General features: G+C 43.1%; 1 protein-coding gene across 9 annotated transcripts in view; it reads left to right on the top strand.

The window, feature by feature from the left end:
* The window catches only part of apba2b (amyloid beta (A4) precursor protein-binding, family A, member 2b), a 100,627-nt gene that overhangs the window by 21,122 nt on the left and 53,213 nt on the right, over nt 1-26,292 (top strand). For 3 of the 9 annotated variants that reach the window (XM_071206811.1, XM_071206798.1, XM_071206805.1), the window contains exon 2: nt 14,047-14,097. The exons of 1 other annotated variant lie outside the window; for it this stretch is intronic. The gene's annotated coding sequence lies outside the window, so the exon portion shown is untranslated. Of the gene's footprint in view, nt 1-14,046; nt 14,098-16,222; nt 16,323-18,272; nt 18,328-19,860; nt 19,920-26,292 lie in introns of all 9 variants that reach the window. 5 more of the 9 variants (XM_071206799.1, XM_071206806.1, XM_071206804.1 and 2 more) reach the window with 4 other exon arrangements.

The following is a 26,292-nucleotide window of genomic DNA, read 5'->3' as shown; positions in this document are numbered from 1 at the left end:
CTGACACGGTGTGAGATGTCTTTTTTAGCTGTTCTGTCGTCATTTCCTGCGATCTTCTTCATAAAGTCAGTCAAAATGAATGAATGAATGTGTCATAGTCAGTGATGTACCTGAACGCGTTCAATGAACGATCGTTCATGAACGCTTTCATATTTTGGGCGAACGTGAACTGAACGTACTGTATTTCCGCTAGATGAACGTAATTGAGAACGCGTTCATTCTCAGCGCTGTATAACGGCGTTCAAAAGTGCGTTCATTCTCAGCACTGTATTATAACGGCGTTCAAAAGTGTGCCAGATTTCATATGCCTTTCAGCCGAAAACCCAGTTAAAACACACCGTAAACAGGCTTCAGAATAATGCGGAAAACCACCCAATCTGGCAACAGCAAGCTGCCTGTGACGCGTACGCGCCTGTCACCCCTGGCTGTCGCACTAAAATATAAATATATTAAATATATCAGACTCCTCACAACAAACAATGTGGAACCGCGGAACCGGCGAGCATTGAATGAATGAATGGATGAATTAGTATGGACGAAGCCGAGAGCAGCTGGAGCAGCACTCGCTCAGAGTGAGACTCTACTACGGCGTCGGCGTATGAGCATTTAAAAGAGTTTTACGTTAAAGTCAGTACTGACTCAGATGGAAAAAATCAAACGTTTGCCTGTAAACTGTGTCCGCCCGGTTTGAAAAAGCAAGTCCGTACATCGACGACGTCGACAACAAACCTTAAACGGCACATTGAGAATAAGCACACGACTAGCCTTTCACGGTATGTGTGAGTGGCGAATAAAAAAGAGAGCCAAAACAGATCCACTACCACCCAAATTCCATTAACATCGTACAGGAGACAAATAATAGCTCGCAGCAACGTATTGAAAAAAGAACTATAAACTATAAATTAGTTCATTTTTGAAACCATGAACTTTAGTTCAATATTTTGAATTATGAACTATGAACTAAACTAGTTCATTTTAAAATGTGTGAACTGTGAACTGAACTAGTAATGTAGAAAGTGAACTTTCCCGACACTGGTCATAGTCTGCTCCATCATTCACCAGTAGTTTTCCATTCACCTGTCTCACCTGTTTTCCACACCCACTCGTTAACTCACTCTCTTTCTCTTCTGCACCCATTAGCTTCTGCCAGTATTTAAACCCGCACCTTACACACACTCTTTGCCAGATTGTACTTTGCCTCATGCTTGTCTCTCCCGCGTTCAAAATTAGATTGCCTACCCGGTTCCGACCCTGCCTGTCCCCGACCTGCCTGCTCTACCTGTTTCCTGATCCTGCCTGTCCCTTGACTATCCTGCCTGGCCTGTTATCCGACCCTGCCTGTATCCACGCTGACCGCCTCGCTTACTCCCTGACCCTCTGCCTGTCCGTGACTCACCTTCTGCCCGCTGTCCTCCGGTGCATTATACTGCCCGGTTGGTATTCCTCCGATCCAGTGGAATCTCCAATAAAGTACATTACCAATTCTCCTTGGTTTCTCGAGTGCTGCATTTGGGTTCTCCTTAAGATTGTGACAAAACAATCTGGCCAGAACATGGACCCAGCGCACTCCTCTTCACCAAGAGACCGTTTCGAGAGAGTTGAGGACGCTCTCCAGAGGCAGGAAGCCTCGATAGCCATCCTGGCCACCGAGGCTCAACATGCTACATCTTCACAGGACCAGACGCTAACCTATTTAGCTGCGCAGCTACAGCAGCTAACGGCTACGGTGCAGCAGCTAGTGGCAGGAGTGGCCACTCCAGCGCCTCTTCCTATGCCGTCGACACCCGCTTCTGCATCACCTCTGATGGGATTTACCCCGGAGACTCGGGTGGGAACTCCGGAGCGCTACGCCGGGGAACCGGAGGGCTGCAGCCCGTTTCTTACGAACTGTTCTATCCTGTTTGCACTGCAGCCACACACTTTCGCTTCTGAAGCTGCTCGTGTGGCGTTCACGGTCAATCATTTGACTGGGAAAGCCCGACTGTGGGGCACAGCGGAATGGGAGCAACAAACACCCGCCTGCTCTTCGTTCCCCGCTTTTTCTGCGGAGCTGCGCAAGGTGTTTGGACCCGTGTCTGTGGGTCCAGATGCTGCAGGAGGACTATTGAACCTGAGCCAGGGTAATGGATCTATAGTGGATTATGCCATTGAGTTTCGCACCCGGAGCCGCCTCAGCAACTGGAATTCTGCAGCCCAGTGTGACGCCTATCTGCGTGGGTTGGCGGATTACATTAAAGACAAGCTGGTGTCGTTTGATCTGCCCAATTCACTGGATGGGTTGATTGAACTGACTTCCCGCATGGATCGGCGCATCCAGACACGGAGACGGGAGCGACGATCGGCGGAAGTTCAACATGCCTGGGCGCCCCGACGTCTGAGTTTGGCTGCGACTCCTCACCTCACTCCAGAGCCGCAACCAGGGGGGGATGAGCCCATGCAAGTGGGTCGCACCAACCTCACTTTGGAGGAACGTGAGCATCGCAGACGTCGTAACCTGTGTCTCTACTGCGGCCGGGCCGGCCATTTCGTTTCTCACTGCCCGGTAAAAGGCAAGGCTCAGCAGTAATGGGGAACATACTGGTGAGCCAAACCCCTGGATTTGTTCCCACTCAGAGACCATTGAGCCACGCCAGGTTGCTATTACCGGATAGCTCTCAGGCTCTTGCAGTTTTTATTGACTCTGGTTCGGACACGAGTATTATGGATGAAGAGCTTATGTTGCAGTTGGGAATAGACCGGGTTCCCTTATCTCGCCCAGTTCCAGCCAACGCCTTAGACGGTCACCTGCTGGGGACAGTGACTCATCAGACTGTACCCGTTCACATGCTCCTGTCTGGGAACCATCACGAGACTATTCAGTTTCATGTTCTCCGGTCTCCACATATCCCGCTTATCCTGGGTTACCCATGGCTCCGCCGCCACAACCCTAACATTGACTGGGAGACGGGAGCCATTTTGGGATGGAGCCCCTCTTGTCATCAGATCTGTCTGAAACAGGCTGCCGCGCCTCAACGCTCGGGGAACCCCAGCCAAGTTCTGGATGTTACAGGAGTTCCACCGGAATATCTGGACTTCAAGGAAGTATTCAGCAAGTCGAGGGCTACTTCCCTACCACCACACCGGCCCTACGACTGTGCCATCGACCTGCATCCCGGCACCAGCCCTCCCAGGGGTCGATTGTACTCCCTGTCGGCTCCGGAAAGAGTTTCCATGGAGACTTATATCAATGACGCTCTGGCGGCTGGGATTATTCGCCCGTCCTCATCACCTGCTGGCGCAGGGTTCTTCTTTGTAGAGAAGAAAGACAAGACCCTAAGGCCCTGTATCGACTTTCGGGGTCTTAATGACATTACGATCAATAATCGATACCCACTGCCTCTTATCTCTTCTGCATTTGAGTTGTTGCAGGGAGCAACCATATTCAGTAAGCTGGACTTGCGTAACGCGTACCACTTGGTACGTATTCGCGAGGGGGATGAGTGGAAGACCGCCTTCAACACCACCTCGGGGCACTACGAGTACCTAGTCATGCCTTTTGGGCTTACCAACGCCCCTGCAGTATTCCAGGCGTTGGTAAATGACGTGCTCCGAGACATGTTGGACCGACACGTGTTTTTTTACTTGGATGACATCCTGATCTTTTCCAAGACGCTGAAAGAACACGTGCACCACGTCCAGGCGGTTCTCAGGAGATTACTCGAGAATTCGCTGTTTGTTAAAACGGAGAAGTGCGAGTTTCACACATCCTCCGTCTCTTTTCTGGGATACATCGTGGGACAAGGGAGCATCGAGATGGATCCTTCCAAGGTTGATGCAGTCACTTCCTGGCCGGTTCCAGATTCCCGGAAGCGGCTACAACAGTTCCTCGGGTTCGCCAACTTCTACCGGAGGTTCATTCGTGGATACAGTACCTTGGCCGCTCCTCTCACAGCCCTGATCTCCTCTAAGGTCATGTTCCAGTGGTCCTCCTCGGCTGAGGAGGCATTCCAGAACCTTAAGGCCAGGTTCACCTCCGCCCCCATCCTCCGAGTACCCGATCCTGTAAGACAGTTTGTTTTGGAGGTGGATGCTTCTGATATGGGGGTGGGAGCCATCCTGTCTCAGCGAGAAATGGACAGCCAAAAACTCCATCCCTGTGCTTTCTTTTCAAAGCGTTTAACTCCAGCGGAAAGGAATTATGATGTGGGAAACCGGGAGCTGCTAGCAGTGAAGTTGGCTCTGGAGGAGTGGCGTCACTGGCTCGAGGGGACCAGTCAACCTTTCCTGGTGTGGACCGACCACAAGAATTTGGAGTACATCCGGTCGGCCCGCAGACTGAATTCCCGTCAGGCTAGATGGGCCCTTTTCTTCACTCGGTTCAATTTCTCCCTCTCCTACCGCCCTGGTTCTCGGAACATTAAGGCTGACGCTCTTTCTCGTCAGTTTGGAGAGGGAGGTAACATTCCCAGGGGCTTGGACACCATCCTTCCGACTTCTCAGCTCGTCGCCGCCCTCATCTGGGAGGTGGAGGAGAGGGTCAAGGCCGCCCAGCAGGACCAGCCGGGACCCAGTGCCTGTCCTCCGAACCGCCTGTTCGTTCCGCAGACGTTGAGGACTGATGTTCTCCAGTTGGCTCATAACTCCAGACTCACCTGCTATCCTGGGATCCAACGCACATGGGAGGTAGTCCAGCAAAGGTTCTGGTGGGCAACACTTAAGGAGGACACCAGGGAATTTGTTAATGCCTGCCCCGTTTGCAATCAGAACAAGTCTTCTCACCAAGCTCCTGCTGGTCTCCTACGACCTCTGCCTATCCCTCATCGCCCCTGGTCTCACATTTCTTTGGACTTTGTTACTGGTCTGCCACCGTCCAACGGACACACTGCCATCTTGACGGTGGTAGACCGATTCAGTAAGATGGCTCATTTTGTGCCGATACCCAAGCTCCCCTCAGCTAAAGAGACGGCGGAGCTGGTCCTGCTCCATGTGTTCCGGCTCCATGGGCTGCCTACTGATGTGGTTTCCGATCGTGGTCCTCAATTTACCTCGGTGTTCTGGAGGGAATTCTGCACGCTCCTTGGGGCCACGGTCAGTCTGTCATCCGGTTTCCATCCGCAATCCAACGGTCAGACAGAAAGAAAGAACCAGGAGATGGAGACGACCTTACGCTGTATAGTCTCCAAGAACCCAGCGGCCTGGGCTAAACAGCTGCTCTGGGTCGAGTACGCCCACAACACTCTGGTCAGTTCGGCCACCAAGCTGTCCCCATTTCAGTGTGCTTACGGGCTTCAACCCCCTCTGTTTCCGGCCCTGGAGAGGGAGGTTACCTGTCCGTCCGTCCAGGCTTTCATCCGTCGTTGTCGACGGACCTGGAATCAAGCCCGGAGAACTCTCGTCTGTTCGGCCAACCGGTACGCCTCCTCTGCCAACCGCCGACGTTCCGAAGCACCTGTCTACCAGGTGGGCCAAAAGGTATGGCTTTCCTCCCGGGATATTCCTTTACGGGTGGATTCGAAGAAACTTGCACCTAAATTCATTGGACCGTTTGAGATTGTCAGGATAATCAATCCTGCAGCAGTAAGGCTAAGACTGCCTCGGACTCTGCGGATCCATCCCACCTTCCACGTTTCCAGGATCAAACCTGTCCGAGAGAGTGCCTTGGTTCCTGCAATCCCTCCCCCACCACCCCCCCGGATGATTGACGGTGGGCCTACGTACACTCTCCGATGACTTCTTCGTTCCCGTCGCAGAGGAAGAGGAGTCCAGTACCTGGTGGACTGGAAGGGTTACGGCCCTGAGGAGAGGTCTTGGGTTCCAGCTAGTCATGTGTTGGACCCCCGGCTCATCAGGGAGTTCCATCGGCGTAATCCCGAGCAACCATCTAAGACCGTCACGTCGATGGGCAGAGACACAGGGAGAGTCTCTCCTCTTACCGTCAGCTCTTCAGAGGAGGACAGCGAGGGGCAGGCTTCTGATGAGGATGCAGATTCCCACAGGGGGCAGGAGAGGGAGGCGGAAAGAACTTTTTCAGATGAGTATTAATCCCACCTCCCACCCTCCTCTGTAGATTAGCATTTAGGGACGTCAGGAGCCGTCCATTAAGGGGGGGGTTCTGTCATAGTCTGCTCCATCATTCACCAGTAGTTTTCCATTCACCTGTCTCACCTGTTTTCCACACCCACTCGTTAACTCACTCTCTTTCTCTTCTGCACCCATTAGCTTCTGCCAGTATTTAAACCCGCACCTTACACACACTCTTTGCCAGATTGTACTTTGCCTCATGCTTGTCTCTCCCGCGTTCAAAACTAGATTGCCTACCCGGTTCCGACCCTGCCTGTCCCCGACCTGACTGCTCTGCCTGTTTCCTGATCCTGCCTGTCCCTCGACTATCCTGCCTGGCCTGTTATCCGACCCTGCCTGTATCCACGCTGACCGCCTCGCTTACTCCCTGACCCTCTGCCTGTCCCTGACTCACCTTCTGCCCGCTGTCCTCCGGTGCGTTATACTGCCCGGTTGGTATTCCTCCGATCCAGTGGAATCTCCAATAAAGTATATTACCAATTCTCCTTGGTTTCTCGAGTGCTGCATTTGGGTTCTCCTTAAGATTGTGACAGAATGGGTGTTTCTTTGACTATTTATAGGAAAATATGGGCGTTACGTGAAGCCCGCAAAAGCTGCGCCGCATTTCAAGTCGATTGTGATTTATAAAGGGAAACCGGCGTAGGAAGTGTCGTACGCACTTTCCTCGCCGGTACGCAATGTTTTGTGAATCGGAAAATGTCTGTACCTATTTTTTTTATTTCTACTACGTAAGCAACCTTCCCACGTGAATCCTATGCACGGCGTTATTAATGAGGCCCCTGGTCTGTAAATGCAAGGGAAAAGAAGTGGGTTTTTAAACGAGATTTAAAAACAGGCAGAGTTGGAGCAAGTCTAACCTGGAGGGGCAATTTGTTCCATAATTTTGGAGCTGCAACAGCAAAGGCTCGGTCTCCTCGCTGCTTTAACCTTGATTTAGGGACGACCAGAAGTAATCTGTCAGCAGATCTCAGTGACCGTGTGGGTGTGTATGGTTTTAAAAGATCTGCCAGGTACGGTGGGGCTAAACCGTTTATGGCTTTGTATGCAAACAATAACATTTTAAATTGTATTCTAAAATTGACTGTTAGCCAATGTAAAGAGGCGAGTACAGGCGTAATATGTTCACGTTTTTGTAGTAGACGCTAAAATTAGAGCCATTTCTACTGACCCCACAGCCTCGGATGAGTTGAGGCAAGCTAAGGAATACTAATCAGAGAATTAATATAATAATGTTGCCACTGTTCAAAGTTAACCACATGCAAGCACCATTTCATGAAGAGATCACTTGAATAATGTTGCATTGGATGTGTCCCTCATACCCGTGACTGCTAAACAATACTGAGAGTAAAGCTGAAGCTCAGGTCAACTGGACTGTTAGCAGCCAGCGGTTTGTTTATGTCTGCTCTGCCGTGGAGCCCCCTCATTCCATCCTCTGTTGCATCTTTACGTCCCTCAGGTTTGTAATTCAGAAAAGAGAGCTTAGTTATTGCTCTGGGACAGGAGGTCCAGAAAGCATGGCAGTGAGCAACCTTGTAAAATTGTTGATGGGTTGTAAAATGCCAGGGAACAGCGTATGCAAAGGTTTTAGAATGAACAGGGCACTGTAAACTTTTGCCTGCCATGAGGTAGGGAGAAAAGAGATCAATGTAGATAGATGGAGACGACTCTCATGAGCTGAGACGTAGGTGTGCATACAAGCGTGAAGTGTGTATTTGTCAGCTTGTTTTTATGTCTACTGGCTCAATGCATCTTTAGAATGGAGGTCTGCAGAAATCTCAGTAACATGCCTTCTCTGTTTCTGGAAGAACAAGGGAAGTAATCATCATCGTTGTATCTCTTCAGACTGATTCTGTATTTTACACCATATCAAATAATATCGATTTTACATACGTTATTCTTAGATTTTCACATTCCACATGTCTCCTATTTCACTAAAAAGTCCATTATGAGTGTATGACCTGCAGGTTTTACATCACACTTATGTCAATTGCTGAGCTGTAAGGAGAACACAGAGATCCCCCCCCCCCCCATCCCTTTGGACATATAATTTACTCACTAGTGTGAATCATCAATATCAGCAACAGACTGCAGGTCTGTTTTTTCCCCTTGAGTCCAGTCTCAATTCTTACAATTCCTGTCAGATATCATCTAGAGCAGTGGTCACCAACCTTTTTAAGCCCAAGATCACCGACCTCGGCCTAGGTGAAAGGCGAGATCTACCTATTGCAGAATTGAGTGAAAAAGACGGCCCAGACAGTGCTTCCAATTTGTTTTACTGCCATATAGTATTTCATACCTGTTTTTCCTTTATTCTCTTATTGTTTGTATAACTATAATGATCATATGAAGGTGTGCCGCGGAAATAATCTTTTGAATAATTTGTGACAAAACCGTTCTAAACACTCAGAGAGTCCTTTACTGTAGCTCACCTGAGCCCCTCAGTCTGACAGGGGAGGACTCTCCTCCAGCTTGTTGTGGAAACAGCTCTTTATGTCCGTTAGTGCAGCTAGCCAGGGACGTGCACAGGTACTGGCTAATGTTGCCCGGGCAACGGCCCGTTTTCCCTTTTTGGCTGACCTGCCCTTCTGGAGAGAGCTAGAGTTTTTTTTTCTTTTCTGTTGTGGTCGAATCAACATGATAAGCCCACAATTAGTATTGTAGTGTCTCGCTGCGGGAAACACACCAGCTTCATTCTTCTTCTACTACTTCTTTTAGTTCTTCTTCTTACATGTAATTGCCCGCGAAATGTTGAATGAAGAACTCGTTTCAGTGTGAACCATAGACTATATATAAAGGGTGTGAACTCATTCCACAGTATGACCACAAATGTGTTTAAAACCAGGTAGGCCTACGTTTTTATTATTTATGTTCAATATCGCTAAGTGTGTGATTACACATGTTACGTATTATATATATAATATTTATAATAGGCTACTGTATTGGTGCCGGTGCGTTAAGACCACCTCTAGTGTCGGATTTTGGAAAATGGATTTTGAGTTTTCTCATGGCAGGGACTTTACTTCCTCTTGACACTATCGGTTATTTACAAAAGAACACCTACATATACTTGTTATTGTGCTTCTGTCTTTCTGTGTCTTTTCATCTGCTCTGTAAACTCCTATTAAACATCCATGGTAAACTCCCTCAACGCGCCGCTCGCTCTCTTTTCTTGATCGCCCTCTCATGGAGGACACATTGTAGGATTTCTGCCATGTCTCTACTTTAATTTGACCATCTCTGTTATTAAGTTATGGAATACTAAATAAATAAGTAATTAGATACCTTACCGTTACTGCGCTCATAAAGAATGATAAGAATAATAATAATGAGTATTGAACTGGTTTAATTAATTAGTGAGTTTATTTAAGGTAATTAGTTAGAAGCCCTATTTTATCAGTATGTCTGCACAGCAGTTACAATGGGCAAACTACATTGAATTGTCCCCAATTTTTCTTTAATAGTTACTAATATTAGATATTTTAATGAGATATGGACCGCAAAATAAAACATTTCCCTGGTTTTCATTTTAAAAATCAAGTCACTGAATGCAAGTAGTTGCCTTAGCTGTGAATTACTGTTCAAATTAGTTAATGTAATAATCGTTTTGGTCTTATATTCTTTTTCGGGGGGAGGCCCTTTTTCCAGTTTAGAGCAATAGCCCCTCCAAATGTCTGTGCACGTCCCTGCAGCTAGCTAACCAGATGCTAACATGACGGTCCCCGCTAGCACCGGTCCCCCTCTCTCCCTCTCTCCCTCTCTCTATCACACTAAATGCGCGCCACACACACACAGAGCCGAGCTTGAATGACACAAGCACACGTGTATTTCCATGCAACTCTCTGATTGGTCTGGTGACTTGCCTCTGTTGCATTCACTGAACACGGGAAATTGCATTTCTGTCGTCCTCTCTTGTGTCATGATGAGGTCGTAAAGCACGGTTAATGTATTATATTATTGAGGTGTCTCAAATATACGTCAATCAAGTGGCACCTGCTAACGGGGTGGTGGATGATAGGTTTACATCTAAAAACGTATTTTTCAAACATTATTATTATTATTTTTATTTATTTTGTTACTTTTTTTTTTAATGGTCCGCGATCTACCCGCACCACACTCGCGATCGACCGGTCGATCACGATCGACTGGTTGGCGACCACTGATCTAGAGCTAGTGTTTTTGTATTGGCACTGAGTAAATGGGCACTCTGCTGTTTATTGTGTGACATTGAGAGTGGTAAGATTAACTGTTAAAAGTGTTTGTCCACCCCATATACATACTAGGAATGAATCCCTAATGTTATCCTTTTAGTTTGTTATTGTAAGAGCTTGTGTTAATGAACCCAAACTAATTTCAGAATAGAGCTTGAACCTGAATTAACTTTATGGATTCTCCTTTAACAATAGGAGGCAGGACTCTGCTGCCGGAGGGCTGCCCAATAGCTGATGTTAACTAGCTTGCTTCCTGCCGATATCAACATGGATTTGTCTTTCAATTTATTCCGCTCGCCATTTATAATCTGCAAAGCAAACATTGTGTTTCAGAGATTGTTTGGGGAATTAAAACGATGCTTCATGGTTTTGTGTTAGAAAAATATCACTCGTCTGGTCTTCAATATCAGGATACATGTATTTACGATCCTTGCAAGAATGGAAGTAGTCATCACACACAGGGCTGCATGGGACAAATAGTTCCCAGAACAGTGTCCTTCAGATGTTTTATATACAAGAGAGGGTGTTATTCAGTCACAAGATGCAGAATACCGGTTCAAAGCAGTGTTCAATGTTTAGTTTAGATTAGCTAAGGCCTGCGTAAGCAATAAACATGACAGTCACATGCCCACATCTCCATAGAGGCTGAATTGTTGTCACATAGCTATCATATGCCTAAAACAGTGTGTCCTGACGCTCTTCTAGGTAATCATACATCTGGTTACACAGCTACGTAGGGCCTTTGTTATCATGTGCTACTCTGATATTAGAAGAGTACATTCAGTATTTTCCCAACATGTTGTATGGACATTTTAAGTACTGATTCAGAATTATGTAAAATACAATTTCTGGTACATGGTATGTAAAAATAGATATCCTTTTTATTTTCAAATAATTACGCTAAAATAGACTCCTATCCTTAATCTTTTAAGACTGCCAGTATTGCTTCTTGACGTTGGGAAAGGTATTGGGGGAGAGAGTTAAACAAAGTTAAGGGGTCTCAGTGTTTCCCCTACATTCAGCAGCGGCGCAGCGAGACAGAGAGAGAGCGAGAGAGCACACCTTAATCTATTTAATATAGTTGTAAAAAACAAAGTAAGAAATCATTCCAATGTGTACTATAGGACTGTAAAAAAAAAACTGTTTAAAAGGGGAGTGATTTGTAAAATATGCATAAATAAAATGAAAGAATGCTAAGTAGGTAACATAAGATAAGAATAAACAAGTTTAAATGATTTGTTATTGGTTGTGATCATATTCTAAAGATTTTTGGATTATTCAAAAGTATACAGCTCCCTTTCATATGAGTGTTGAGAGCTGTATCCATAAATTAATTTTCATTTCATTTCCATAAATTGCCTTAAATGCACCAGATTGATGCACTTAACTTCAGCATTTAAAAAAAAATCTTCCCGGGGGTGCATGCACCCGGACCCCCCTAGAGGATGTAAGGTCCACCCCCAAATAAAGAAGGTTAAAATAATTAAATTGCATACATTTTATTTTGATTGTTTGTTATGTGGATGTGTAGTATTTGTGTTACTGTATGTTCAATAAAGGTGATTTAGCAAAATACACCTGTAGAGCCTCAAGAGCCTTTCTTGTGCTGGCAGACATATACTGTCGAAACATTTTGGCGGGGCGCACTTCGCACACACTAAAAAATGTCATGCGCTTCGCGCTCACATTTTGCTGGGCTCACGTGCCTTAGCACCGCTGCTATGACTCCATCTTAGGGGAAATACTGGATCTTATATTCCGCTCATTGATCTCTATAAATTACCTAGTCGGTACTTGATGACATGCTAATGTGACTGTGTAGTTTGTGGGTTGAATGCTATCAATGTAATTTTTACAGTAAAGCAAAAAGAACTCCTGAATACTATCAGGAGTGATCTATGATTACATTTCTAGGAAACAAGCACTAAACTATTACTGTTTGCTTCACTGTATCCGAGATAGTCAGCACCAACAGGAAATGAAGTTATGCTATGGCTCAAGATTCCTAGATTTCCTCAAGATTATTCTCTTTCTTTCTAGTTTTTAACACTTTTGGTTGGTCATTGATGTAATCTGCCGAGTGTTTTGTCTCAAACACTGTATCTGCAGTGTGCTGCAGTGTGAGTTGGACCTATGGGACCAATACAAGCCTCAGGGCTGTATGCAAGCAGGAGGAGGGGAGCCATGGTGAACTAGAGCAGTAGCTAGAAGAGAGACTGTTGTAACTGTGTTCACATCGTCATTTTGTGGGGACTAACCTAAAATACGGTACCACAAGAACAACAATCTGATAAAATAAGGTAAGATGGACCTTTATTAATCCCTGTGGGGAAATGGTGGTTTTAACAGCAACAGGTTAAAAATGAAAAACAGGACAGCACAGATTCACACCGATTAATTCAATTAAAGATAAAAATGATAAAAAATGATGAAATAACAGATGAATTAAAGTGAACATATATACAGATTGGGTCATATATACATATTATCTGATGATCTTTGAGTAGTTAGAGTTAGTTAAATATAGGTCAGGGTTATGCTTCGAAAAAGGGTATATGTTGGAATCAAGCAAATTGATGTTTGAGTAAAAGCGGGGTAAGCCTTCATTGAGTTGAAAGAAAAGTAAAGACAATGTCGTCACAAGTACAACATAATGTGTGTGTTGGCATATTTTTTTAGATTTACAATGTTTTAGAACAAATGAGTAGATTTGAAAGCGATAAAAAAAGCATATAGTTAATATGTTCACATACATATGTGTGTATTATTTTCATCCTGATTGTCTCCTGTTATTTTAATATGCTATCTGTCCAGGGAGAAAGACATGCCGAAAAGCATCATCACATCTTCCACCTGTGTAGTTTTTGACCATGTTCTGTTCACATCACGCAACACCTCTCTTGCTGGCTGTTGTAAAAGAGCAATGTAGCTGAAACCGACAGTGTGTATGCTGCTGGTGTGTTTTGTGCTTAATCTGATCCAACTGCTGAGTGGGGACAGTGACTTGGGGATGTCACAGGGGGCTGTGAGGATGTGACATGTGGCCTTGACTTAGTGGCAGATGGTGAAGCCCTGCTGTCAGAGTTTGGTGTGAAAATAGCTGACCCAATGTTTTAAGTTAATCTCATAGACTGGATGGTTTATCTTGTTACTGGCCAGTTATTATTATATAACCACACCTCTGTTTTAGACAGTGCACGGCTCGAAAAATCCCTTTCATAAAAATATAATAGAAGAAAGAAGCACTGAGTTTAGTTTTAAGTGAGATCTGAAGCACATCCCTCATCAGCTCTGCCACAAGCTCTTGTTCATATAAGTGACATCTAGATGCTGATTAGAGCAGGTCAAATGTCAAAGTCATTGTTATTTGCATAAGTGATATAGACATACTGTGCAAGTATTTGTTTGACATTAATATTTTCTTTCTCAACCTTTATGATTTACTTATAATATATATATGATGTCCTTTACTATCTTTGTATATTTGTTATGTAAAGAATAGCATGTGGATCTGTCTCAGGACATATGTAAAGGATGTGCACAGCCTATTTTCCTTCTGAACATCATGCAATTGCAATTTTAAGAGTTTAGAGTCGAAGGAAAACTTCCCACTCTGTTTTGTGACCTAACAATCCTATTTCTCATTATCACCCCTCGTACCTTGTGCACATCCAGGCATAAAAAGGACATCAAAGCTCAATCTTCATGCTGAACTGTGTGTCATGTGGGTTGTCAGTTTGATGCTCAGTTTGACGCTCTCTCTCCTCTTGTGTTTTAGGTCATCGCCTGGAGCAAACAGTAGAGCTGCTCTGCCTACCTACAGATATCAGTGAGTTGGCTTGACTGTATTTTGGCAGGTTATTAGAGTATATGGAAGAGTGTGGGAGGAATTTTTACAAAGCACCATGAACAATTGTTAAGTTCTTCCAAAATATAGAGATATTTAAACGAATGTGCTGGGCAATAACAGGACATTCCTGACAGTGGGACCACTGTCCAATGTTTCTGTGTAGACCTGTTGCTGGGCACTGAACAGGTAGACAGCCTCCGGGCCGTAGGGAGCTCCTTCACCTGCTTGGCTGTCCTCTGAGTCATGCTATTGGGGCGTAGAAAACAACAGAGACGGGAAGGGAAGGGTAGATGGAATTAGAACTAATGGTGGAAGAAATATAGAAGGGAAGGTTAAAAAAAAATTCTGGAGCTTTATTTAGCTAGGTGACAAGCTTACATTGTTTGGCTGCATCGAAACTTGTATCTGTTGTGTTTTTATTTGGTATATGAATCGTGATTAGGGTTGGGTATCGTTGGAATTTCCACGATTCTGATTCCGATTCTACTTTTCGATTCCGGTTCTTAACGGTTCTCAATTCCGATTCTTTGAGGGGCAGGGTAAAAAACTGATACATGCTTCTTCCACCAAAAAGATTACATTTATTCCAGAAACTTTTACACAGGTTAGTTTATAGTAATATTCACATTAATCAGTCTGTTTATATTCACTGATATGTAACTGTAACCTGAGAACCACTGAAGCTACAACAGTGCAACAATCCAACTTTTAAAGGAAACCCCCCCCCCATTTAAAAACAGTTCTTGTTGAGAAAAACAAGCATATCTGCCTTCAGGCATACCGGGAAGAAATGTTTGAACATTTTGAAGTAAAATGCTTCAATCTGGTGCACTTTAAGCAGAATTACTAGAGACTAGATCTAGGGGGTACAACTCTAAACACCCATGTGAAAAAGATCGGTTTACATTTTAATAATCAAATAAGTGTGTGAACATAACCAATAACCTACCATAGCCAATAACAAATACATGTAACTTATTTTATTTTACTTTTTTATTTATGCATATTTTTTTATCTCTCCAGTTTAAAACGATATGTCTGGTTTACTGTCCTATAGTATACATTGGAATTATTTCAAACCTGTTTTATCCCAATAATTAGTGCTTTGGAAATATGTGCTTACATAAATTGTGATCAAAACGTTTGAGACCCACTGAGATAACTTAGACTAAAGTGAACTATCTAAACACTCAGAGTCCTTTACCTCACAGCTAGTTATCAGCCTCTCAGTCTGACTGGAGAGAACTCTCCCTCCACATCATTGTAGAAACGTCTTCTTCTTATATCCGTTAGAGCAGCTAGCACCAGATTTTAATAACAACTGCGCCGGTACCGGTGCACCCTCCCTCTCTCCCTCGCTCACTCGCACTTTGGCTGTGAGCTGCGGGCGCCAGATAAACCAACATCCCCCATTTTCATCACTTGCAGCGCCCATCGTAGCCTACAGGGCAAATGAAAAGTGTAACCGCCACCGGGATGAAAAGGGTGTTACATTTACTTAAAGGTGGGGTAGGTAAGTTTCAGAAACCGGCTCGAGATACACTTTTTGTTATATTCCATGGAATGCTCTTAACATCCCGATAGCAATGAATATCTTAAGTGCTTTGACAAAAAATCCATAAAAAAATGTCATCTGTAGAAGCCGTAATACTGTAAAAAGTACAACCAATCCGTTTAGCCGGCCCGGCGATTTTTTGTCAAAGCACTTAAGATATTCATTGCTATCGGGATGTTAAGAGCATTCCATGGAATATAACAAAAAGTGTATCTCGAGCCGGTTTCTGAAACTTACCTACCCCACCTTTAAGTAAATGTAACACCCTTTTCATCCCGGTGGCGATTGGATGGCCTACCTGCCTGTCAGCCTTCCTCTGGGCACAAACTTATCTCATGCCCTCATTGGTCATGTGCACGTTCGTGTGTGTTGGAGGAGGGGCTCTATAAGGAAGTGGCAGATTTTCTCCGGTTGTGTATTTTCAAATTCTAGTGATCTCGAGCCGGTTTCTCAAACTTACCTACCCCACCTTTAATTATGAATGTTGTTACATCAAGGCTGAAAATTTGGATGAGCACCAACGGTCAAAACTTTTTTTCCCCCTCCCAGAACTGCCAGCGCAGCACCCCCCAGAACTGGCGCCCTAGGCGAACATCTATGACGCCAGTGCGACAGGCCGGCCCTGGTCCCAGGTTACGCTGTAGGACGTGTAGGTACAATGCTACATTTCCCGCCCCGCCGCAGTCATACAGTAGGCTACGGAGAGTGGCGAGAAACATTTCCTCAGGCATCGAAAAGCGGAACCGAAATTCACATTTCTAAATGATGCCGTTGGAATCTAAATGTTGCAACCGGTTCCGAACCGGAACCGGTTCTCGGTACCCAACCCTAATCGTGATGGTAGGATATTGCAGAAACAGAGATCCTCTGTTATCAGTTATGCTGGCCTGTTGACAATGCCAATTACCTTGGTTCCAGGCGAAGTAACTCGCATTCTTCACACACTATGTTAATGTTTTTACTCATCAGACACTGATCCTATTAATTGATATCACACTTCCCTAACAGGCACATTGTTGTGTTTTGCAATATCTGGTTTAAAAACAAAATATCACACAAACAACTATGCAATCTTTTTTTAATCAGTTTATGTACCTCTCACTCAGCTATTGAAGTAGCTGACCAAGCTGATAACAAAGAACCTGCTTGGGTATCAAAACACGTTATTTACTAGAATGGCACTCTATGAGCTCAGACATCCACCAAGGCCATTGCTGCACTCGGATGCTACTGGCATGGTCTCATTTCAAATTTGGGAGGTCATTCACTGATTTTAATGTACCCATGAGTTTTAAGTGAAGTGGAATCAACAAGGACACTTACAAAACATCTGTTGTTTTTAATTGCTTAGAGCTTTCAAAACAAGACGTTTAGATTTCCTTTAGAAGTTGTTTTTCCGACTTGAGGGGTTGTTCATGTGCATTTTCCCTGTCTGGAACTAATACTCAGATTATTCCGCTCAATACGTCAAAAATGCTTTATCTCCCAATGTTTGAGAAAGTGAAACAGAGAAGTTTATCCACCCTGTGTTTTCTGAAAATCAGGCAAACAGTTTTTTGCTGAAAAAATTGCTGAAAAAGTACCTTCCTTGACAGAGAGCATGATAGTTAACGATATGTCATTTGTAAATATGTTACAAAGAACCAAGTGTCACAATTTGGACATAATGTGAAAGATACATGTCCACATCACCCAGCTCTTTGTAAGCAAGAGTGCAAGATCAGGATTTGGGAATGAAATAGAGAGGGAGGAGAAAGGGAGGAGGCGGGCAGCGTGTGTGTTGATGATGATGATGGAAGAGGAGGGAGAGCATCATGGGAGAACCCGACTGAATACATACTGTACAGTAGTGGGGAAAGGGAACGCAAAAACAACAGTTGAACAATTCAGTGTTGTAAGCCTCTCACCGCTGCCTCCCCTCATCATTTATTAAATGTTCTGCTAGAATATTCATCCACCCCGGTACAGCGCCATCCTCCTAGAGACAGGGAAATTAATAGAGCTCTGTATCATCCTGACAGCCTTTTGTTAGTGTACAGTAGTGTAGTCACTTGCATATTATCCATCAACACACATCTTCCATCCATTACCCTTGTCTGCTTATTTCATGGTTACTGTTGATTTTGACCACAACCTTTTCTATAAAGGGATTAAATAGGGGCAGGGCCGTCTGCTCTGGGTTTCAGACTTTGACCCACCATGTTGGTCTTTAAGGAGATGCTACTCCAGAATCAGATCACTGACATAAGCCTCACAGCCATGCTTACACTTGAATAGCTCTGTAAACAGCCTCAGAATAGGTCTCCATGCATCTACATGTCAGTGATACGGGAAATCCATGGTGGTTTGTATTCATACAGGGAACTTTAGCGGGAGACTAGTTTTGAGGATGGCTGCATTTTCAATTTGAGTCTGCCAGTGCGGTGCAGTGAAGTGTGCTCAGTCTGCCAGCTGCTATGCTTCACTTATTCTGATTACATCCTTTGAAGATGAAGGGAAGGATAAAGAATATGGCAGACCTGTAACTTGTTTTAAATCATCAAAAGCCAGAGCGGCTCCATTAATGTGTGCATTGGTTCTGTGATACCTCACTGTGCAGATACTGATAACTAACCCCTCCGAAGGCATGGGGGAATTTGATGCCACGCTATATAGTAAGTCACTTCGGTCAGCACATATGCTGTTAACTTTGTGAAGAATCATCTGTACTTTCCCCTTCTTCTTTTTCCTTAAAGTGGACCTATTATGCTATATTAGACAAATATATTGTAGGGCCATACCTATACAAAACATGTCTGTGAAGTGTTTTGCTTAAAATACCAAACAGTTCCCCCATTGTAGCCATGCCTCATACTGCTCAAACCCCTCTTTTGCAGCCCTGTTAGAGAAATGGGGATTGTGGGTCCTTAGCTTGAAAAAAAAAAAAGAGGAGGCGGAGCTAATGCCTGATCAGAATTCTACGGGAGATAAAGTTAAATTCTGCTGTGATAAAACGCCATCCTGTTTAAACCACATAAAAGATTATTTCTGAAATAGTATGGAGCTCAAATGCTTTTCCTCTTGTGGGTTTATCACAAGGTGAGTTCCTTTTTTCTATTTCCTACTTTTTAAACACATGTGCTCTACACAGTACAGGTTAGCTCTGAGTGTTAGCGAGGCATGCTAATGTAAACAAAGACGAGATTACGTCCAAAACACGTCAGGCATGGTTTCTGATAGCAATTTTTTGTGGGTCCACTGCCGATTTGACGTCAGATCGGCAGCAAATCTGTATCCACTCGTTGTACCCCTGTTTTTAAAAGATTTGGGTACGGAGGAAAATAGAGGGTTTTATTTTCTGATGCTGCGTGAGTTCCCCGACGCACCGGGGACACATATGTATGTATAAAATACATCACAAAGTGCATTTCGCATGATAGGTCCCCTTTAAAGTTTTTTTAGAGATTTACATTTTCTGAAACTTAAATGAATGCCCCGTCAGTACTTTGTCTGTATATATATATATATTTATATATATATATATATATATATTTATATATATATATATGAATTTGTGCCTGTGTCTGCATGATAATGTGGTATGATTTTGTGATGAGAGAATTAAAATGTGACTCTAGTCACACATGGCTTCTTGTTTATTCAGCAAATATTTGTTTCTGTTTCACCAGTTTCCTGTAAACTACATCTGGTCGACATCAAGCATGTCTTGTAATTTATTAGATGCCCTAATTATTCCTGAATATGTACAAAAATACTACAGTATAAGCTGCAGGTGTTTTCCTACACAATGTTTTTAATAAATGGTCAAGGGAAATTATAGAGAATATACAAATCTAGATGTATAAGTTATATCAGCAATAAGTTAGGGTTTAGAAAATATATTTATTTATCAAATGTAAAAAAAGTGTGAGACATAAAGTATTGAAAACGGGAGGGGCACCAAAACAAGACTGTTGAATAAGGGGGGATGTTGCACTTAAATTGGACAATAACATGGATTTGCTGAATAAGCCAAGTTAATTTTCGGATTAAAGCTGATAAAGGAGTAACAATGTTCTCCCTTCCAAATTCAGCACAGACCCAAACGCTCTCAGTGGCTGTTCAGATCACCTCAGCTCTGCAATAATGTACTCACAGGTCCTCATAATGGTGTGATTGTAATGTCACAATTTCATTCACTCCTGCAGGTCGATACTAAAAGGTCGGAGTGCCGGGTCAAATACTGAACATTGAATCAGACCCTATGGTGAGTCATTATATTGCTCAGGGAAACTTCAGCAGGTGACTCTCCAGCTGAAAGCAATTATTTGTATCCTCAAGGCCACACTACTGGCCATTAATACTATAGGGACTCAATGGGGGAGAGGTCCATGGTTTTAGTTTGGAGCAGATAGAGCCAGATCAGATACAAAGTGATGTGATGTAAGGGGATTCAAATGAGAGCAGTAATACTCCAGATTTCTGTCGTCATGGGATGAGTGCTGCTGTTATCTGTGTTTGGTCAGCCAGCCCTGCTCACCCCCGGCAGAGCTTTCCCTGTCCTTACTGTCGCTTATGATGCCTGGCTGCATCCCTGGGGAGAGTGAAATTAGTACTCAGCAGCACATCACACGATAACTGAGGCAATATTCCTACATCTGCCATCATTGGTATTGATCTAATCCCTCTCAGATCTGACCTTTCCTTCAAATAAATACAAGCATTACAGTCCTCATGACCTATTTGTACATACTGATGGAACATAAACATAATCAGTGGAAACATAATCCTACATACATTGAAGTCAATACAAATGGTTGAAACCCTAGGGAGAGCAATAAAGAAGGAATCTGTCACCTTAAAAGTTGATGTATGGGCAGAAATAGCAGTAGTAGAAATACAGTAAACAGATTAATTTAAAGGTAGAGATGTATTCAACAGCTTCTTTGTTGTTTGATTTGCATACCAAACTATTTTGTTCAAATGACAGACGTAAAGTAGATACAAGAATGTCCAGCAGTGTAAGGCCCAACGGTGTTGATTTGCACATAGTTTAATTTCCCATGACCTTTTTTGTTGCATTTTGTTTCGTCCATTCATAAACTTGAGTGGGAGAACTCATTGCTGCAGACAAGAACCCATCCCAATCTGCAACAAATGGACAGTGTTTTGTTTAGGAAACCAGGAAAGATATCTGTAATCCTTGGTCTTCTTTTAACCATTGACTTTTATGGTCTTTATTAATATTTGCAATCATGATAATTTTTATTTGACTGCAGTTTTATGTTCCACTTCCCTTTGCTTGATATAATTGGAATTAGAATACCACAACTAAATGCACTCTACAATGAATGGTTCCCTATACTTTACCTTGAGTATTTCCCCCCACTGTTTTAGGCTACTCACCATCAGGAGCAAGTTCCCCTGATGGTTTCCTTTTTTCGTTATCTTGATAGTTCTTTTTGTAAAGAGGACACTATTTTGTGTGACTACATGCATCAGTCCATCAAAAATATGTCTATTGTTGTGTGGCAGTATGAATACAATTATGACATTGACTTCCAAGAAAAACACCCAAAGACTAGCTGCAAAATACAAAAGTTTCAGTGTGGATAGACTCGAGAACACATTTCTTCTCTTCTTTAAAGACCTTCACACTAAGCCAGAGCCAGCCTCATTACCAAACCCAAGCACTGACTGTGTTCCGGCACATTTTCCACTGAGCAATGTGAGGAAGATTTCCCCAAATAAATCTAGGTTTAGCAATCCGCAATCCTAAAATAGCTTTGAATCATATATTATTACATAGCAGGGCTGCCTCCTCTGTCAAACTGCACTTGCTGCTGTGATTGTCTCCTTGTTGTTTAACCAAGCTTCCACATTTGAAAGATTCCCAAATCTCATTAGCATAGCTTTATAGTTTATATGAAGAGACTCACAGATGGCTTTTTTGTCTCTCAAAAGTAAACGTACTTAAAAGGAAAACCACCTTTGTAGATTATGCAACAAACATGAATAGATAGTGTCATGTTTAGATTTGCAATGTATAAAAGAACACTTGCTGGGGAATATGGAAAAGAGCTGCTTTTGGGAAATGATGGCATGTATAATGTGTTTGTGTGTGAGTAGAGTGGGCAGGTTTCAATCTTCCAACCTGACTCTGTGTTTCCCTTGGGTTCAGTAATGCATGAAGGATGCTGGGAGGTGTGACACCCCCCACTGAACCTGCCACTACTTCATGAGGATTGATGTGACAATTTGACTTACAAACACACACACATATACAGTACACACCACACTTTGGGAGTCAGATGTAACATAGTGGGGCTAACTGTGTCAGCAGTAAGCAAACGCTGTCATGACAATCACACATACACAGGCGCACACGTGCACACAAAGATATCTTTGCAACATGGCGACTGGGCTGATAAAAAGCAAGCCTCTTTGTCTTTTGTTCTTATAAAAAGCGGTGCTTCACCTCTGTGCGGCTGACCAGGCCCTGTGTGTGCGATTAATCCTCAGCTCTGTCAGCTGGCCAGCATCGATACAAAAACTCACACAATGCATAGCAGTGTTTATTCTCTCACAGTCCATTTCAAGATCTGCAGATGTGTGCAGTTTGGGCAGAGAAGAGTAAACTCTGTTATGTTCCTCAGACATTGACACAATGGAAAACATGGGTACCAGGAATGCTTTGTTTTTAATTGATAGTTAATTAAGTCCACATTTTGTTGGTTTGTTCAAGGCATGTTACACTCGAATGAATCTAGCCTAAGCATGTATAGGTGTGGAGAAGTCTAGGGCTGATAGGGTCTGCACTACAGTTGGTGTGTGTGTGTGTTTGTGTGTATTCCTTGTTGTGATGTGAAAGCTGATGAATATTTTCCTCCCGTTTTCCCTGAGGGTTTGTGTGATTGACCGAACCCAGAAGTTATTTCATGTGCCTGCCACCAAACTGCATTAGCAGGCCCGGCATTTACCGCTCAGCCTGTCAGTCTCTCAACAAAATAAGGAGATATTTCCCGGCACAGTATTGCTTGCTCTGTTCTGTGCTGTCACTGAATACAATGACCATTACCACATTCAATGAATAATTTTCGCATTTCTCTCAGAATTCTGTCAATATAGATCACGGCTTTGTGGACGTAAAAGTACATGCTGTCTGATAACCGAGCTGCCTCTTGGAGAACATATATACACTGAACAAAAATATAAACGCAACACTTTTGTTTTTGCTCCCATTTTTTATGAGATGAACTCAAAGATCTAAAACATTTTCTATATACACAAAATAACCATTTCTCTCAAATATTGTTCAAAAATCTGAAAAAAATCTGTGATAGTGAGCACTTCTCCTTTGCCGAGATAATCCATCCCACCTCACAGGTGTGGCATATCAAGATGCTGATAAGACAGCATGATTATTGCACAGGTGTGCCTTAGGCTGGCCACAATAAAAGGCCACTCTGAAACGTGCATTTTTGCTTTATTGGGGGGGTCTGGGGGGGTCCGAAAACCAGGCAGTATCTGGTGTGAGGGGTAGGAGTAGGGGTAGGGTTAGGGGTAGGGTTAGGGTAATGTTGTGAATCGAGTGGCCTGTGTTCGTCGTCCATTACATACGCCTGCCCATACCATAACCCCACCACCACCATGGGCCACTCGATTCACAACATTACCCTAACCCTAACCCTACCCCTACCCCTCACACCAGATACTGACTGGTTTTCGGACCCCCCCAGACCCCCCCCAATAAAGCAAAACTGCACGTTTCAGAGTGGCCTTTTATTGTGGCCAGCCTAAGGCACACCTGTGCAATAATCATGCGTTTATATTTTTGTTCAGTGTATAATAGTTGATACTGCCGTGTATGGTCCAGTCTGTATATGTGTATTATGAGGCAGCTGTCAAACATTGATTATTGCCAGCCATTAACAAGAAGTCACCTGGTTCAGCAGTTTCAAGCTGATGCCGTTCTGGTTTGAAAAAACCTGACCGAGGTTAAGCGAGTGAAATAACCGTGTTGATTAAAAGTTGACAGAATGAGGATTAGACACCCAAGGAGTGAGCTGTTTTTGGGGAGGGGTCAATAAGAAGCAGGATTGTGAAAGAGCTCTTACTGAGGGATCAGGTGGACCATTGTGAGAGCCGGGGAGCAATTTTCTCCTCTATCTTTCATGAGTTTGATTGACAGTCCAGGACGAATTAGTTCAGTGTAGCTGACCAGCAGGGCTTCTTGTTATCATCCATTATGCTCAGGGGTGGTGGGTACTGTAGGCTAGGGAAGGCTAAGCCTTCCCAAATATTTGTGTCACTGCATCCTGGTAAAATAAAAATAAAATGTATAATGTTTGTGTCTTTGACATTAGCGCTGTTATGCAGCCACCTGTGCCCTGTGCACTACGAAGCCAGTTCAACATACCCTGGATATGTTTGAGTTATCTTAAAGGTGACCTATCATGCAAAAAGCACTTTTGTACGTCTTTTATACATGAATATGTGTCCCCGGTGTTCCAGGGAACTCACCAAGTGTCAGAAAACCCAACCCTCTCTATTTTCCTCCATACCCTAATCTCTTAAAAAGGGTCTGCAACGGATCTGATACAGACTCATCCAGATTTGAACACTTCTATGACGTCACAGAAGTGGGGCTACGGCTATTGGGCCAACTCCACCAATCAGGAGGAGACAGCCACGGACATTGCCGTTCGAAAGCGCTGGAGACACTGTAGTGCATATGCCAGGCCTGTAGATGGTGCTGTTCTCACAGAATCAGCCCATGAAAAGACAGTGTTAAATTGAGCGAAATGAGGAATGGCTAAAATGCATGATCTGTTTGGTATTTTGAAAAATAAAAAGTATAAATATGCCTTATGTAGGTATGGTCCTACTCTATATTATTCAAATATAGCATGATAGGTCCACTTTAACTAACGAGATCTCGCTAACCGGTCCTACAACGCTGGTTATCAACTCGGTTAATAAAGCCAGGGTTTCTCTCTCCAGCGAGCGCGTTCACGTGAAAGGGGCGGGGTTAGCATAATTTGACCAATCACAAACAGGGACAAGTGTACTGACAGCGCAGCGTCATACTTCATTAATGAAAAGTAAACTAATATTAGACAAATATGAACTTTAAACATCCATGACTTAAACATATAATCCAGGATACACGCCACATAGTTGTACCTGCAAGGTGAATATAGAACAACTGGTTAAAAAATAAATAAACTACCAAGTGTTTGAATGCGTATATTAACAGGTTTATGATATCACTGCCTCATCTAAGACACGAGTGGATCGGACTTGAATTACATTTGAGTTGAGTGTTTCGTCAACTTAATGTGTTGCTTAAAATAATACTTCTGCATACAGTATGTGACACTGTGTTGCACGGCCAGATACGGCTCAAGAAGCTGACTCAGATAAGAAAATATATGATACATTATGATATTATATGATCGATGATCTGATTGATGATGTAATTTGAATGATAAGTGCACGTCGGCGTCTTCTCTGCATACGGCAGTTTACTGTAAACTGTATTTCCTTTATCCTGTAATATGACTTGATAGATTTAAACTCTGCACACTGAGCTCTGATTGGTCAGCAGGCGGTGCTTTCACTGAGAGTTGATCTCTTTTCTATAGACACCGGAGGCGTGCAGCGTCAGGTAAAAAAAGTTATTTAGCCTTCCCAAACCTGAGCCTCACGCGCCACCTATGATTTTGCTCAATGGCTGTTTGCAGAGGTCCATATAGTACAGTGTGTATATATATATATATATATTTATATTTTCACTGAAGAAAAAAACCTGCACTTCATATAGAAGGGACAAAATAATAACAAAACAAATGTTATTCTGGAATTATTATAATTTCACAATTAGCCCTGAGCAGTGATTTTGATAGATTGTTTTATGTAGTGAGTCCCACAGACCCAAAGTTGGAATGTGAGTGGGTCACATTTTTTTGGGCAAATTGTAAGCATCGATGCTCGCAGTACTACCCTGAGAAAATGGTCAAGGCCAGGTTTATTTGCAATCTACATTTGTACATGTCATAACCTCATAAATGCATCGTATTGTGTAGCAGTATTTAGTTGAGCAAGATGGAGAGAGAGACAGCGGGTGGATACTATTAGCAGATCCACTGTTAGAGATTTAACTTGGATTCTGACTTTTTACATTGACTTGAATTGTTGCTTTTTGAAAGTGCAGTGAGTACGACCTACTACTTCAACACATTGCTTAATCAGAAATTATTTTTAGATTATATAATTATTATATTAAAATGAAATATATATCATAACATTTATAATAATTTTTTTTTTTCTTGTTATATAATGTCTCTTATTACTTCCTGCGATTTGTGTTCTGTTATTGTCAGGATCCACCCAAAAAATTCTTATCAACCTTTGATTAAACAAAGTAAAAAGTATCTTTGTCCTGCATGCCTTCCCTCGATATAATATCAACAGACAAAACAAACAACCAATTTTAATTAGCATCATCTTCACAATCTTTATTATTCAACTCATTTTTTATTTTGCTTTTAGATTAATACCCTGTTATTTGGTTGTCAGATTTCCGCCTGTTTTGGTAGAGTGGTGTCAGGGTCCTTTTCATTAAATCCAAAACAAAA

This window comes from Pseudochaenichthys georgianus, chromosome 3 (genome assembly GCF_902827115.2).
Source record: "Pseudochaenichthys georgianus chromosome 3, fPseGeo1.2, whole genome shotgun sequence".
NCBI classification, from domain to species: domain Eukaryota; kingdom Metazoa; phylum Chordata; class Actinopteri; order Perciformes; family Channichthyidae; genus Pseudochaenichthys; species Pseudochaenichthys georgianus.
This window is presented reverse-complemented; position numbering and strand designations above follow the sequence as displayed.